Here is a 13966-nt window from a genome sequence, read left to right as displayed (position 1 = left end):
GTTCAAAGGATCTTCAAAGGCAAACAAGAATTGAGAGTCGGGATGTACAGGGATACAGAAAAAGGCATCCTTGAGATCCAGGACTGTGAACCACTCTGCCTCCTCTGGTATTTGTGAAAGCAGAGTGTAAGGGTTAGGTACAGCTGGGTATAGAGGGACAACGGCCTCGTTGATAATCCTGAGATCTTGCACTAACCTCCACTGTCCATTGGGTTTCTGTACTCCTAAAATTGGAGTATTGCAGGGACTATTGCATGGTTTTACTAGGCCTTGGGCTTTTAGGTCCTTAATGATCTTTTGGAGTCCTTGTTGGGCCTTGTTGGGCTGTCTATCAGAGAGCTGGGTGGATCTAAGAGGGTACTGCCTTTGGTAGGGGAAAGAGGCAGAATCCTTTAGTTTAAGTTGAACAGGACAGGCATTCTTCACTTGTCCATTTCTCCTTCTGTGGCCCAGACTTCAGGATTAATTCCTTCCTCAAGTAGGGGACAACAAACGGGTGTTCTTTCTCTTATATTCAATTGTATAATGGCCCCTGCTTTTGCTAGAATGTCTCTCCCTAACAAAGGAGTGGGGCTTTCAGGCATAATTAGAAAGGCATGTGAAAAGAGTAAAGTTCCCCAGTCACAGCTTAGTGGCTGGGAGAAGTATCTAGTGACTGCCTCTCCCAGGACCCCTCAGATAGTGAAAGATCTGGAAGACAGTTGTCCGAGACAGGAGAGTAAGACTGAGAAGGCTGCACCAGTGTGCAGGAGACAGTTAACCTCCTGGCCCTCAATCAATGGCCAAGCATGCCCGGGGCTCTGTGAGGGTGATGGCATGGGCTGGTACACAGTTCTGCTGCTGGATCATCTGGTTAGTGGCTTCTGACTCAGAGGACCTTCGTCCCCTGGGGCAGTGGGCCTTCCAGTCATTCCCTTGACATAAGGGGCATGGATGAGGGGGTGGCTTATTTCTATTTGGACAATCTTTTTTAAAGTGCCCTTGTAGACCGCATTGGAAGCAAGCATTCAATTTGCCCAGCCTTTCCCTTTTCCAGAGCCTCCAAAGTCTGTTTGCCTGAGGGCCATGACTAAAGCGGTGGCCTTTTTAAAATCCCATTTGTCCCATTCCGCCTGCTCCTCCTGATCTCTATTATAAAATACCAAGGTTGCCAAGTCCAATATGGTTTCTAAGTTTTGCTCTGGGCCTAAGGCAGACTTTTGAAGTTTTTTTTCTAATGTCTGCAGCTGACTGAGTGATAAACTTATCGTTTAAGATTAGTTGGCCTTCAATAGAGTCAAGTGACAGAGAGGTATGCTTCCTCAATGCCTCCCTTAGTCTCTCCAGAAAGGCAGTAGGATTTTCTTCCTTTCCCTGTGTTATAGCGGACATCATTGAATAATTCATTGGCTTCTTCCTAGTTTTCCTTAGTCCTTCTGGCACGCAAGTTAGCAAATGTCTGCAGCACAAACCTCCATGTTCTGATTCTGTGTCCCGATGAGGGTCTACACTGGGAACTGCCTGCTGGCCTGTGAGGAATCATTCTCTTTCCTCTGTTGTCATCCTATCATTGACCTGAGATACCAGAGATCGCCAAACTCTCGCGCTGCAGTTATGGCGGTACTTCTCTCGTTTGGGGTTAGTGTCTGATCTAGCAGTAACATTATATCTCTCCATGTCAGATCAAAGGATTGTCCTAACCTTTGTAAAACATCAACATAGCCGTCAGGGTTATCTGAGAATGTACCTAGGTCTATTTTAATTTGCTTCAAATCTGAAAGGGAAAAAGGTACATGCACTCTGACTAGGCCGAATTCTCCTCCCACTGCCTGGAGGGGGAATAATGGGGAAATATTGGCACTCTTTGGTTCATTGTTTACCCCTTTGTCTATCTCCTTTTGGACCATTTGGGTTGAAGGGGGGTCCTTATTAGTTGGGGAAGGAGCCAGGGGAACACTGGGGTAGGGAGGTAGATTCTGAGGGCTTCCTATAGGGCATAAATTACACTTTTTACATAACTGCAAGTTGTCTCTTAATGAAAAGAAAGTTTGCGCATATGGCACTTCACGCCATTTGCCCTCTTTTCTACAAAAGAGGTCTAGCTGTAAGATGGTGTTATAATTTATACTTCCCTCAGGAGACCAGGTTTCTCCCTCTTGAAGAGGATATCGTGGCCAGGCAGTACTGCAGAAGAATATAAGTCATTTCTTTCTTAGTGTTTGAGGGTCAGATTGGTCCCAATTCTCCAGAATACATCTCAGTGGCATTTTTGCCTTGGGGAGAATGTTTCCCATCTGAAAAAACAACATAGGGATGCCAGCACCCCAGGTCATTTTCTGATGAGCATCAGTTTTAGAGCATCCTCTGTGGTCTTAATGCTTATTCCTTTCCAGGGTGCATAACCACCCATGGACCTCTGCTTATCGGATTAGTTATGCTCACCAATGTAGCAGTCCTGCACCTGTTTTCCCGCCTTTCTTGACCACAAAGAAAGGGGTCGGGGTTGCTGGATTCTAGTGGTCCTTTACTAGCGTGCCCAACATTGCCTTTGCACTCAAGGGTGAGTTCTAGAGCTGGGCTGGGTTCCTGAGTATTTCATAACAACCCAGTTGCCCCATCAAGGTGCATTCCCATAAATAACAGTTCCTATGCAAATTCATTTCAGAGAGGGTGTAGGTAACCTTTTCAGCCAGGATTGAGATAGAGTTTTTGACCACTAGGGCCTTTGTCTTTCTTTTTCTTTTTAGGAATATGCCCTAATTATCGATCTTAAACTTTTTGTTGCCCCAGATTAAGTCCTTTTGGGTATGAAATATGAGAGATGGCTCCTGTTTATCCTATGTGCCTTTTTCCTATGAGAAGGGGAGCAAGGAGAAAAGGATGGACTTGCTGGTTTTATGTGCTAAAGTCCAGTAAATAGACTTCTGGGTGGTACATTGTCTTTCCAGAAGTATTGACTTACATAGGATCACTAGGCAAAGCTGTGAGAGAGATAGTTTCTCTCTTGGTAGATGAATTTTGGGAACACAGCGGAAGGACGTTCACTCATTGCCCCCATTTGCCACTATAGGAATATGTGCCTTCCCTTAATTTACTTAATTTGTTTTCATCCTGATCTATTATGTTGTTGTAGACCCAGTTCCAGTTGTTAAAGTACTGGGTCATCAGTTTTAAGGCCCTGGCAAGGGTGGTGGGGAATGGGTCCCACATAACTGCCCATGTTGAGAGCTGTATACCTAAATTGGAAGGGACACCAGAGGCAAGACTCCCTGGGATCATAGCCTAGTAGGTGCCTAAGGATGCAGCGTAGAGCTCCCTTAGATCCCTTTGGAGATACAACTTGCTCTAATACTTGGGAGAGGAAGTAAAAATCTGAAGCATTAGTACCTAGGAGGCAGGGATCAGAGGCAGTAGATTCACAGGTAAGGAGAATTTGGGGGCCACACTTTCAAGAAAGTCATGGTCGGGACCCAGGAGGTATGGGTCAGAAGGAGAGGTAGAGGCACATGCATGGGCGACTGTTGAGTAGAGACTTCTGGCTGTGCCATGATCTCGACTGGCCAATGCCAGGAGTTCAGGATGACACCTTTCTGCCTCTAGTCAGCCCTCGACTTCCCCCAGGAATATTGTGAAAGTGGAAGCTGGTTCCAGGCAGACCAATGGTCCCAACCCAGAAGGGTTGGGAGTTGTTAGAAAGCCTTTTCCCAGAAAGCCTCACACGTGAGTCTTAAGTCTGGTGGCCATGCTAATCATTTTTAACCAGCTGACAGGTGCCTGGTATTTTCCTCTGATTCTAAGGAAGGATAGGATAGAATAGCAAGCGAAAGTGGTCCGATATTACTTGCCACTTTGGAGAATCCCTGTATGGGCCACCAAATGTTACCAGTGGGTCTTTGTTCTTAGAGTTCCCAAGATGGTGGCAAGCCACTCCCAAGATGGCAGCAAGCCTTTTGTTCTCTGACCTGGGGTTCTTGGCCTCATGGATTCCAAGGAATTGAACCTTGGGCCATGCAGTGAGTATTATAGCTCTATTAGAAGCCATGGGTCATGGAAGAGAACCGTGGAACCCAGCAACTAGTGTTCACCTTGATTAGGACAAATCTGGGCACTTAGCCACACAGGAACAATGGCGAGCCTCTAGCCCGATCGGGAGTAGCAACAGGCACCTCACTGGATCAGCAGGGCAGCGGACACCCTGCCAGATCTGAAGGGGTGGAAGTCAGCAGCAGGTCTGCAACAGTGGTGATCAGCAATGGTGGACGGCAGATGAAAGCACAGCTTGAACCGGAACAAACATGGACCAGAAGAGTGTGCAGTTGCAAGATTTAACAGAGTGAAAACAGAGCTCCCGTACAACGGGAGGGGACCCAAAGGGGGTTGTCAACGTCTAAAACTTTACTTTCCAAATCAAAGGCTAATCCATCAGATTCTCTAAAACATCAAACATTTTAACTTATAATGTCACTTATACATCTCTGCAAGGCAAATTTACTGACTCAGGTAAGTCAGGTTTACTTGGTTAAGTTTAGAACTACAGTGTAGATACTTAAAAGTCAGAGATTTGAGACCAAGACTCAAGACATAGACATATCCCCAAGACAAGGCTGAGTCACAAATGAATACTCTCAGCCATGTTTTATTGCTGAGCCATGTTTTATTGCTGAGCTCTGCCTGCTGTGTCATGGATCCCTAAGGCCATTTCCTCTACTTGGTAATGATGTCCAAGTCATGAGTTAAAACTTTTTTTTTTTTTTTTGAGACAGAGCCTCACTCCATCTCCCAGGCTAGAGGGCAGTGGCAGGATCTCAGCTCACTGCAACTTCCACCTCCCGGGTTCAAGCAATTCTAGTGCCTCAGCCTCCCAAGTAGCTGGGATTATAGGCATGCACACCATACCAGGCTGATTTTTGTATTTTTTTTTTTAAGAAAAGAACAGGGTTTTACCATGTTGGCCAGGCTGGTCTTGAACTCCTGGCGTCAAGTGATCCACCCACCTCGGCTTCCCAAAGTACTGGGATTACAGGTGTAAACCACTGTACCCGGCCATGAGTTACAAGTTTACCTAGTTATTATCATCTCATTTAGGTACAGCTACTTTCTTTCACAACTTCATTTGAATAAATGAATTTCTTTTTTTGTTGTTTTTTTGAGTCAGAGTTTCGCTGTTGTTGCCCAGGCTGGAGTGCAATGGTGTGATCTCGGCTCACCACAACCTCCACCTCCCAGGTTCAAGCGATTCTCCTGCCCTAGCCTCCCAAGTAGCTGGGATTACAGGCATGCGCCACCATGCCCCGCTAATTTTTGTATTTTTAGTAGAGATGGGGTTTCTCCATGTTGACAGGCTGGTCTCAAACTCCTGACCTCAGGTGATCCACCTGCCTCGGCCTCAAAAAGTGCTGGGATTATAGGCATGAACCACTGCGCCTGGCCTAATTTCTTTATTTTCTAAGTGTCCAAGTCTACATTCCTCTTGTTTGGAGGAGGGGTAATACTATGGTTTGAATGTGTCCCCAAAATGTTAATGTGTTAGAAACTTAACCCCTCTGCCCTCGTGAGTGGATTAATGTTGCTATCATGGGAGTGGGTTTGTTATAAAAGCAAGCTCTCTCTGGCTTCCTTACCCTTGCTCTTTCACCATGTGATGCCCTCCACCATGTTATGATGTAGCAAGAAGGCCCTCATTAGATGGTGGCACCATATTCTTGAACCATGAACTAAATAAACCTCTATTCCTTATAAATTATCCAGCCTCCATAACTATGATCTAAGTGAACCTCCATTTTTCATAAATTACTCAGTCTGTGATGTTCAGTTATAGCAACAGAAAACAAACTAAGATGGTAGGAAATGGGGGACAACCCCATCTGATTTGATTCGTTTTTTAATGACATCAGATGCAGAGTAATAGAAGTTTCCATGCTCTGGAAATTGCAAATCAAGTTACAATCTTTACACATGTACATTTGGAAGGGCTTGTTAGTTATGATTACCCATCCCTCCTTGCAGCCCTAGTAGTCATCATTGGCAGAGACAACTTTGCAAAGGATGAAAACAGTATATGTGATGAAATGCAGCAAATCCTGAAGCCAGGACCATCTAAATAGACCTGAAGAAATCTTAATTTGCTTTAAAAGTGTTCAAAGTAGTGATATCTAGATATACCAAGGTATACCCAGCACTAAGCACCTAGGTTTGGGTACAAAGTATCTTAACTCCATCCATGGCCACGCAGTAGAGAACACTGCCAGATAGCAGCAAGGACTGTAGTACACAGTGTCTTCACCCCTATGTCTTAGTCTGTTCTGGCTGCTATAATAAAATACCATAGACTGAGGGCTGAGGCACAGTGGCTCATGCCTGTAATCCCAGCACTTTGGGAGGCGGAGGCGGGTGGATCACCTGGGGTCAGGAGTTTGAGACCAGCCTGACCAAGATGGTGAAACCCCATCTCTAAAACTACAAAAATTAGCTGGGCATGGTGGCAAGCACCTGTAATCCCAGCTACTTGGGAGGCTGAGGCAGGAGAATCGCTTGAACCCAGGAAGTGGAGGTTGCAGTGAGCCAAGATTGCGCCATTGCATTCCAGCCTGGGTGATACAGCAAGACTCTGTCAAAAAAAAAAAAAAAAAAACCTTAGACTGGATGCCTTATAAACAACAAACATTTACTTCTCACAGTTCTGCAGGCTGAGAAGTCCTATCAAAGCACCCACAGATTCAGTGTCTGGCGAGGTTCTTGCGTCCTCATAAATGGTGCCTTCTTGCTGCATCTTCACATGGTGGAAGGGCTAGCCTAGCCACCTCTCTGGGATCTAGCAACAATAATCCCATTCATGAGGCAGAGCCCTCATGACTCAATCATCTCCCAGAAGACTCCTAACCACCTCCTAATACCATCACACTGGGGGGTTAGGATTTCAACATATGAACTATAAGGGAGACACAAACATTCAGACCATAGCATCCTGCTTCTAGTAGAATCTTACCACCTTTGAAATCCAGAGGAGTTTCAGAATACGTCACCCTTGCCAAATCCAGCTGGGAACCCTTTGATTGTCCCCACACAGAAAAGAAGGAAGGAAGGAAAAAAGAAACCAAGATTTTTTTACTTGGGAATATTTCCCCAAATGAATGGTTTTGCTCCCTTTTCAGAATTTTTTCACCAAATATCTATAGCATATACAGATAAGTTGTGTGTGTGTGTGTGTGTGTGTGTGTGTGTGTGTGTGTGTGTTTGGAGAAAGATCCTGCCTTGGGAAAAATGGAGTAGACGTACTTTTCTCTATTCCTCCCATTCAGTACAACTGAAAACCCTGAGCATTATATGTAAACCAAACATAAGAAGACTCTAAAAGGTGTAGAAAAGAAGGCAGACTGGCTAGGGACCACAGGACCCAAGAAACAACATGGTAATGGGTCCCATGGGTTTCCATTTTGCCTCACATATATCATACTGAGTGCTAAAGAGGCCAGCAACCCAGAAACACCAACATGCCCAGACAAAATAAGCTCCAATAAAAGCCTGCTCTTTCTAACCAAAGGACAAGAAAAGGGGCAGCCTACCAAGACAGAAACTTCTAGACAATAACCACTCCATTCCAGCTAAACACCAAATTTAAAACTGTGCCCCTACCCACACACCCAGCAAAGGCCAAGAGGAGAGTCTAGACTTCCTCCCTCATGAGGCTGTAACAAGACACCCCAATACCCAGGTGGGTACCCCTAAAACCGAGGAGTCAGCAGAGCTATGCTCCTTCTGGAGGCGGTAGGGAGAAATCTGTTTTCTTGTCTTTTCCAGCTTCTAGAGGCCACCTGATTCTTTGGTTCATGGCACCTACCTCTGTCTTCAGCCAGCAATGTCTGGCCAAGCCCCTCTAATACGGTCATCCCTATGGTTCTGTCCCTGCTGCCTCCATCTCTCACATATAAGGACCTCAGTGATCATATTGGGCCTACCTGGATAATCCAGAATCATCTCTACGTTCTCTTCCCATATCCTGGAGGATAATCTCCAGGACCTCTACCACATTCATTGATTCCAAAAAGTTATTACACCAAGAGAATGCAGTAATAACTTTTTTAAGCCAATTAGTTTGTGAAAAATGTTTATAGCAGCAATGAGAAGATAAGCCACTGACTTGGAGAAAATATTTGCAAAACTCCTACGTGATAAAGAACTGTTATCCAAAATATAAAAAGAACTCTTAAAACTCAACAATAAGAACATAAGGTGGGCCAATTAATAACTTCCATCTTCAACCGTAATTTCTCTTTGCCATGTGGCCTAACATATTCACAGGTTCCATACAGTAGGACATGGACATCTTTGGAAAGGACATTATTTTGCACCACACCCACTGAAAATATCTTTCGGGAATGGAGGGAAAATCAAGACATGCTCAATTAAGGAAAATGAAAAGAATTTGTCCCCATCAGACCTACCCTGAATGAATAGCTAAAGGAAGTTCTTTTTTTTTTTTTTTTTTTTTTTTTTTTGAGACAGAGTCTCGCTCTGTCGCCCAGGCTGGAGTGCAGTGGCGCAATCTCGGCTCACTGCAAGCTCCGCCTTCCGGGTTCACGCCATTCTCCTGCCTCAGCCTCTCGAGTAGCTGAGACTACAGGCGCCCGCCGCCGCGCCCGGCTAATTTTTTGTATTTTTAGTAGAGACGGAGTTTCACCGTGTTGGCCAGGTTGGTCTCGATCTCCTGACCTCGTGATCCGCCCGCCTCGGCCTAAAGGAAGTTCTTAAAGCAGAAAGGAAACAATAAAAGAAGGAACTTAGGAACATCATGAAAGGAGGAAAAATGCAGTGAGCAAAAATATGGGTCAATAAAATAGGCTCAAGTTTTCTAACATATGTTTGATGATTGAAGAAACATCATATCATTGTTTTTTGGAATAAGCATTAGCTAAACAAATGAAACTTAAGTTGCCCAACCAGTTACTTATATTCAGCATCTATGAGTTTCAGTAACTTCACCTTGACACTCACCACATTTTGTCATCTACAACCTGAAGGGATTGCACAACAGATTTCTAAAAGTCCCTGTTTCTAAAATCTATGACTGTCGTGTAGTAAGTAGTGTCAAATGCCCTCTATAAAAGCCAGTCTCATTGTCCATTTTAATTCAATAATTCAACAAGTGTGTATTAGGCACCTATTGAGCACAAGTCCTCATGCTAATTCCCTAATTTCTTATTATTTATAGTTCCTTATTATTTAGGCATTTACTCTGATATTTGCATTATCTTTAAATCCCCTCCCAGGGCTTAACCTTACCAGTCCCACCACCACCACATATACATGCTTCCTGTCCATGGGAGCCTTTTTCAAGCAGGCTGCTCCCACCCAGCTGCCCAAGCTGGCTTCCTGTGAGACCTCTACCACATTCATTGATTCTAAAAAGTATCACTTTAAGAGAATGAGAAGACGAGCTACTAACTTGGAAAAAATATTTGCAAAACTCATACGTCATAAAGGGCTGTTATCCAAAATTTTAAAAGAACTTAAAACTCAATAATAAGAAAACAACTCAATTTGAAAATGGGCAAAACATCTGAATAGGCAAAAGAAGATATACAGATGGCAAATAAGCATATGAAAAGATGCTTAGCATCACATGTCATTAAGAATTGCAAGTTAAAACAACAATGAGAGACCACTACACACCTATTGGAATGGCCAAAATCCAAAACTCTGGCAACACCAAATGCTGACAAGGGTGTGGAGCAACAGGAACTCTTTTTTGTTGCTGTTGGGAATGCAAAATGGTACAGCCACTTTGGAAGACAGTTTGGCAGATTCTTACAAAACTAACCATACTCTTATCATATGGTCTAGCCATCACACTCTTTGGTATTTAACCAAATGAGCTGAAAACTTATATCCACACAAACCTTTGCACAATATTATTCATAAACACCAAACTTGAAGAAGGAAACCAAGATGTCCTTCAGTAGAGGAACAGATAAACTGTGGTTCATCCATACAATGGAATGTTATTTAGCAATAAAAAGAAATGAGCTAATCAGCCATTAAAAGGCATAGAGGAACCTTAAATGCATATTACTAAGTGAAAGAAGCCAATCTGAAAAGGATTTGTACTATATGATTCCAAGTGTATGACATTCTGGAAAAGGCAAAGCTATGGAGACAGCAAAAAGATCAGTAGTTGCCAAGGGGTGGAGGTCAGGGAAGAGGGAAGAGTAGGTGGAAGACAGAGCATTTTTGGGGCAGTGAAGCCACCCTGTAATGGTGAACTTATATCGTTTTTCAAAACCCATAGAACTTACAACACAACGAGTGAAGTCTCCTGAAAACTATGGACTGTGGGTGACCATGAGGGTCAATGTAGGTTCATACTTGTAACAAATGTACCCTCTGGTAAGGGATATTGAGAGTAGGGAAGTTTGGGGATGGGGACAGGGGGTATATGGGAACTCTCTGTGCTTTCCGCTCAGTCTTTCTGTGAACCCCAAACAGCTCTAAAAAATAAAGTCTATTAAAAAAAAGTATTACTGAGCTTCTTCAGATGAAAGTAGAGTATGTTTCCTACTGCCTGTTGCTGCAGAATTTAGCCAGCTCAGTATCCTTCCTCGCACATTTCTGTAACACAGAAGAGATAGCGCACACCATCGGTTACACACAGCCTGCATTCCACAGACTTTGGCTGATGACAGGGTGAGCAAGATATATTACGTGTCTCAGGGTAGCACCTAGTAGCACCTGCTAAAAATTCTCTGCTAAAATTAAAGAGGGAAAGTATAGTAGATGGTATGTCATGATATAGTCATATAACATAAATCATAATTCCAGGCATGAGTCCCAGGAGCATGGGTCTCCTTCCTTCTCACATCCTTATTCTTTGGTGCAGGTGCCTGCTTCTGCACATTATCATAGAAGAGATGACAATAACTGAAGTTATAGCAGTAAGTCACATTTTTAGGGAGTACTCCAGTTCCAGGAACTGTGCTAAACACATTCTCAAGCATTCTTAGTAACTATAAGAATGTGGGAGACAAGCAGGATTGTCTGGTGAATTACCTGGGGAGCTCGTTCCAGTTGCCTGGCAAGAGGCTAGCTTGGAGGGGTGGGAAGATCATCATCCTCTTTCTCCCAGCAGGACATGCCACTCCAGACAGAACTCAACTTCCCTAGTGACTATTGGCTTTCCAGCCTCTCCTCCAGGTAAGAAAAGTTATGCCTGATCTCCAAGGTCTCTAGATGCTGGGCTTCATGTTTTCCAAGGTATTGCTGTCAATGATTAGCACTCAAACTCAGACTGTCAAGGCCACAAAGCCACCCACGCTTGCCTCCTAAAAGTCACAGCAATAGGAAGAGGGAGGCTTCTTAACCCCCTTCTCAAAATGCTGAGAGAACAGGGAACCTATTCACCTGCTGACTCTTCCACCTGCTTCATCCCATAGCAAATGACCCACTAGAGTTTTCCCTAAGGGCTTTGCAAGAAAGAATGTGAGCCCCATGACAGCAGGGATTTCAGCCAGCCCAGTGCTGGATCTCCAGGACCTAGAACTGTGCCTGACACACATAGTAGATAATGTTTTAATTGGTTTTATTATTTTTAGGTATGGTAAATCCAACAGATCAGGAAATGACTGCCATTAAAAAGAGAGTTTGTTACAATTCCCAGAGAAGTGGGGGGCACACCATATCACAAGCGGCCAAATGTGGTAAAGGAAAGAAGGAAGAGAGAAAAGGAGGGAAGGAAGGAAGGAAGGAAGGGAGGGAGGGAGGGAGGGAGGGAGGGAGGGGCCAGCCATCAAGCCATGAAAATAAATGGAAGAACCTTAAAATACATATTGATAAGTGAAAGAAGCCAATTTGAAAAGGCTACATGATGTATTATTTCAGCTATATGACATTCTGAAAAAGGCAAAACTATGGAGACAGTCAAAAGTTCAGGGGTTGCCAGGGGCTCAAGGGGAGGGAGGGGTGTGGATGAGTATATGGAGCACAGAGCATTTTTAGGGCAGTGAAATTATCCTGTGTAATACTGTACTAGTATATACATGTCCTATTTACAAAGTTAGTACATTGTTCATAACTGATATAAACCATATTCACATGCTCAATATATTGGATTTTTTTCCTCATGCCTTTTCATTGCCTGACAAGGTAGACTTAGAATCCTTATATGCAGAATCTTTCTCACCACTTGAGCAACTCTTGTAAATCTGATTACTTGATTTGCAATGTTCAGATGTTTGATGTGTCCTAAATGTTCTAATACTGCTTATAAGCTTAAGCAGCATCTTATACCTTTCAACTAAAACTCATCAGTCTAAAATCACATATTTCAAGTTGAAGACACAATTTAAATCAGGTTTAACTTAAATTCATACAGATTTTTAAATTTATCTTAAACTCGACACCACAATATTATAATTTACCTCACTGACTCTATACTAAGTTTCACACCTTATCAGAGTTGTAGAGTCATTTACCCCACTAAGCAAAGCAGTTTGACCTTCTCAGGAAGATTGTGGTTATCAGGTCAAAAACTTAGTACCTATTATGGAATGAATGTTTGTGTCCCCTCCTCCTAAAAAATTTATATGTTGAAATCCTAACCCCCAACATGATGGTATTAGGTTGATGCAAAAGTAACTGTGGTTTTGCCATTTAAAAAAATGGCAAAAACTGCAATAATATTAGAAGGTGGAGGCGTTGGAAGGTAATTAGGTCATGAAGGTAGAGCTCCCGTTAGTGCAATTAGTGTCTTTCCTTATAAAAAGAGAAATGAATGCTCATCCTCACTCTCTCTGTTCTCCATGTGCAAGAAGATAGATATCTACCAACTAGGAAGAGAGCCCTCACCAGGAACCAAATCTGCTGACACCTGGATCTTGAACTTCCCACCAACAGAATTGTGAGGAATAAATGTATGTATTTTAAGCCAGTGGTCACCAACCTTTTTGGCCCCAGGGACCAGTTTCATGGAGGACAATTTTTCCAGAGACTGGAGGGTGGAATGGTTTCGGGATGATTCAAGCACATTACATTTATTGTGTACTTTATTTCTATTATTATTACATTGCAATACATAGTAAAATAATCGTACAACTCACCATAATGTAGAATCACTGGGAGCCCTGAACTTGTTTTCCTACAACTAGACATCCTATCTGGGGATGATGGGAGATATTGACAGGTCATCAGGCATTAGATTCTCACAAGGAGCCTACAACCTAGATCCCTCGCATGCACAGTTCGCGACAGGGTTCGTGCTCCTATGAGAATCTAATGCTGCCACTGCTCTGACAGGAGGCAAAGCTCAGGCAGTAATGCCAGCGATGGGGAGCAGCTATAAATACAAAAGAAGCTTCACTTGCTTGCCTGCCACTCACCTCCTGCTGTGGCAGCTCAGTTTCTAACAGACCACGGACTGGTACCAATCAGTGACCCAGGGGTTGGGGATCCCTGGTTGAAGCCACCCAGGCTATGGTATTCTGTTACAGCAGCCCAATTGACTAAGACAGTGCTATAAAACAGTTACTTGTCAGATTGAAGAGCAGGACAAGAGAGCTACGTGCTGCCAAAGTAATTCTCACCAGTGACCTCATGAGCATTCTCCTGGTAGATTTACCTCTGCTGACCACAGGCCAGGCTTTTGGCTGGACTGTTTCACAGCTCACATCAGCAGGGCATCTTTTGCATTGTGCCTTCTCCCATCTTAGGTAGATGGAACGGTACTGCACCCATACCTCTATCCTTAGCAAGTTTTCCTCACTTAACACGTCCTGCATTCTGTTTTGCATTTTTCTTGTCTCACCAGACTCTATAGCCCTGTCGATGGCCTTGTCTAATCCTCTAATTGAGGGTCATCAGACCCACATACACCTTTTCACTTTCATACCCATCTGGCCTGGCCTCTAAGTCCTCATGCTCCTTTAATATTGTCTAGCTTGTCTTCAAAGACCACAAACGTTTCTCCCAATGAAATTTCCCTCTTCCCCCATCTTAATCA

At 43.6% G+C, this 13966-nt stretch overlaps 1 protein-coding gene and 1 pseudogene across 1 annotated transcript in view; both read right to left on the bottom strand.

Moving 5' to 3' along the window:
* Positions 1-13966, bottom strand: part of PEX5 (peroxisomal biogenesis factor 5) — a 50446-nt gene that overhangs the window by 36003 nt on the left and 477 nt on the right. The gene's annotated exons all lie outside the window — the stretch shown is intronic.
* On the bottom strand, positions 1187-2273 carry LOC131383987 (uncharacterized; annotated as a pseudogene).

Source organism: Hylobates moloch, unplaced genomic scaffold (assembly GCF_009828535.3).
Source record: "Hylobates moloch isolate HMO894 unplaced genomic scaffold, HMol_V3 SCAFFOLD_8, whole genome shotgun sequence".
NCBI lineage: Eukaryota > Metazoa > Chordata > Mammalia > Primates > Hylobatidae > Hylobates > Hylobates moloch.
This window is presented reverse-complemented; position numbering and strand designations above follow the sequence as displayed.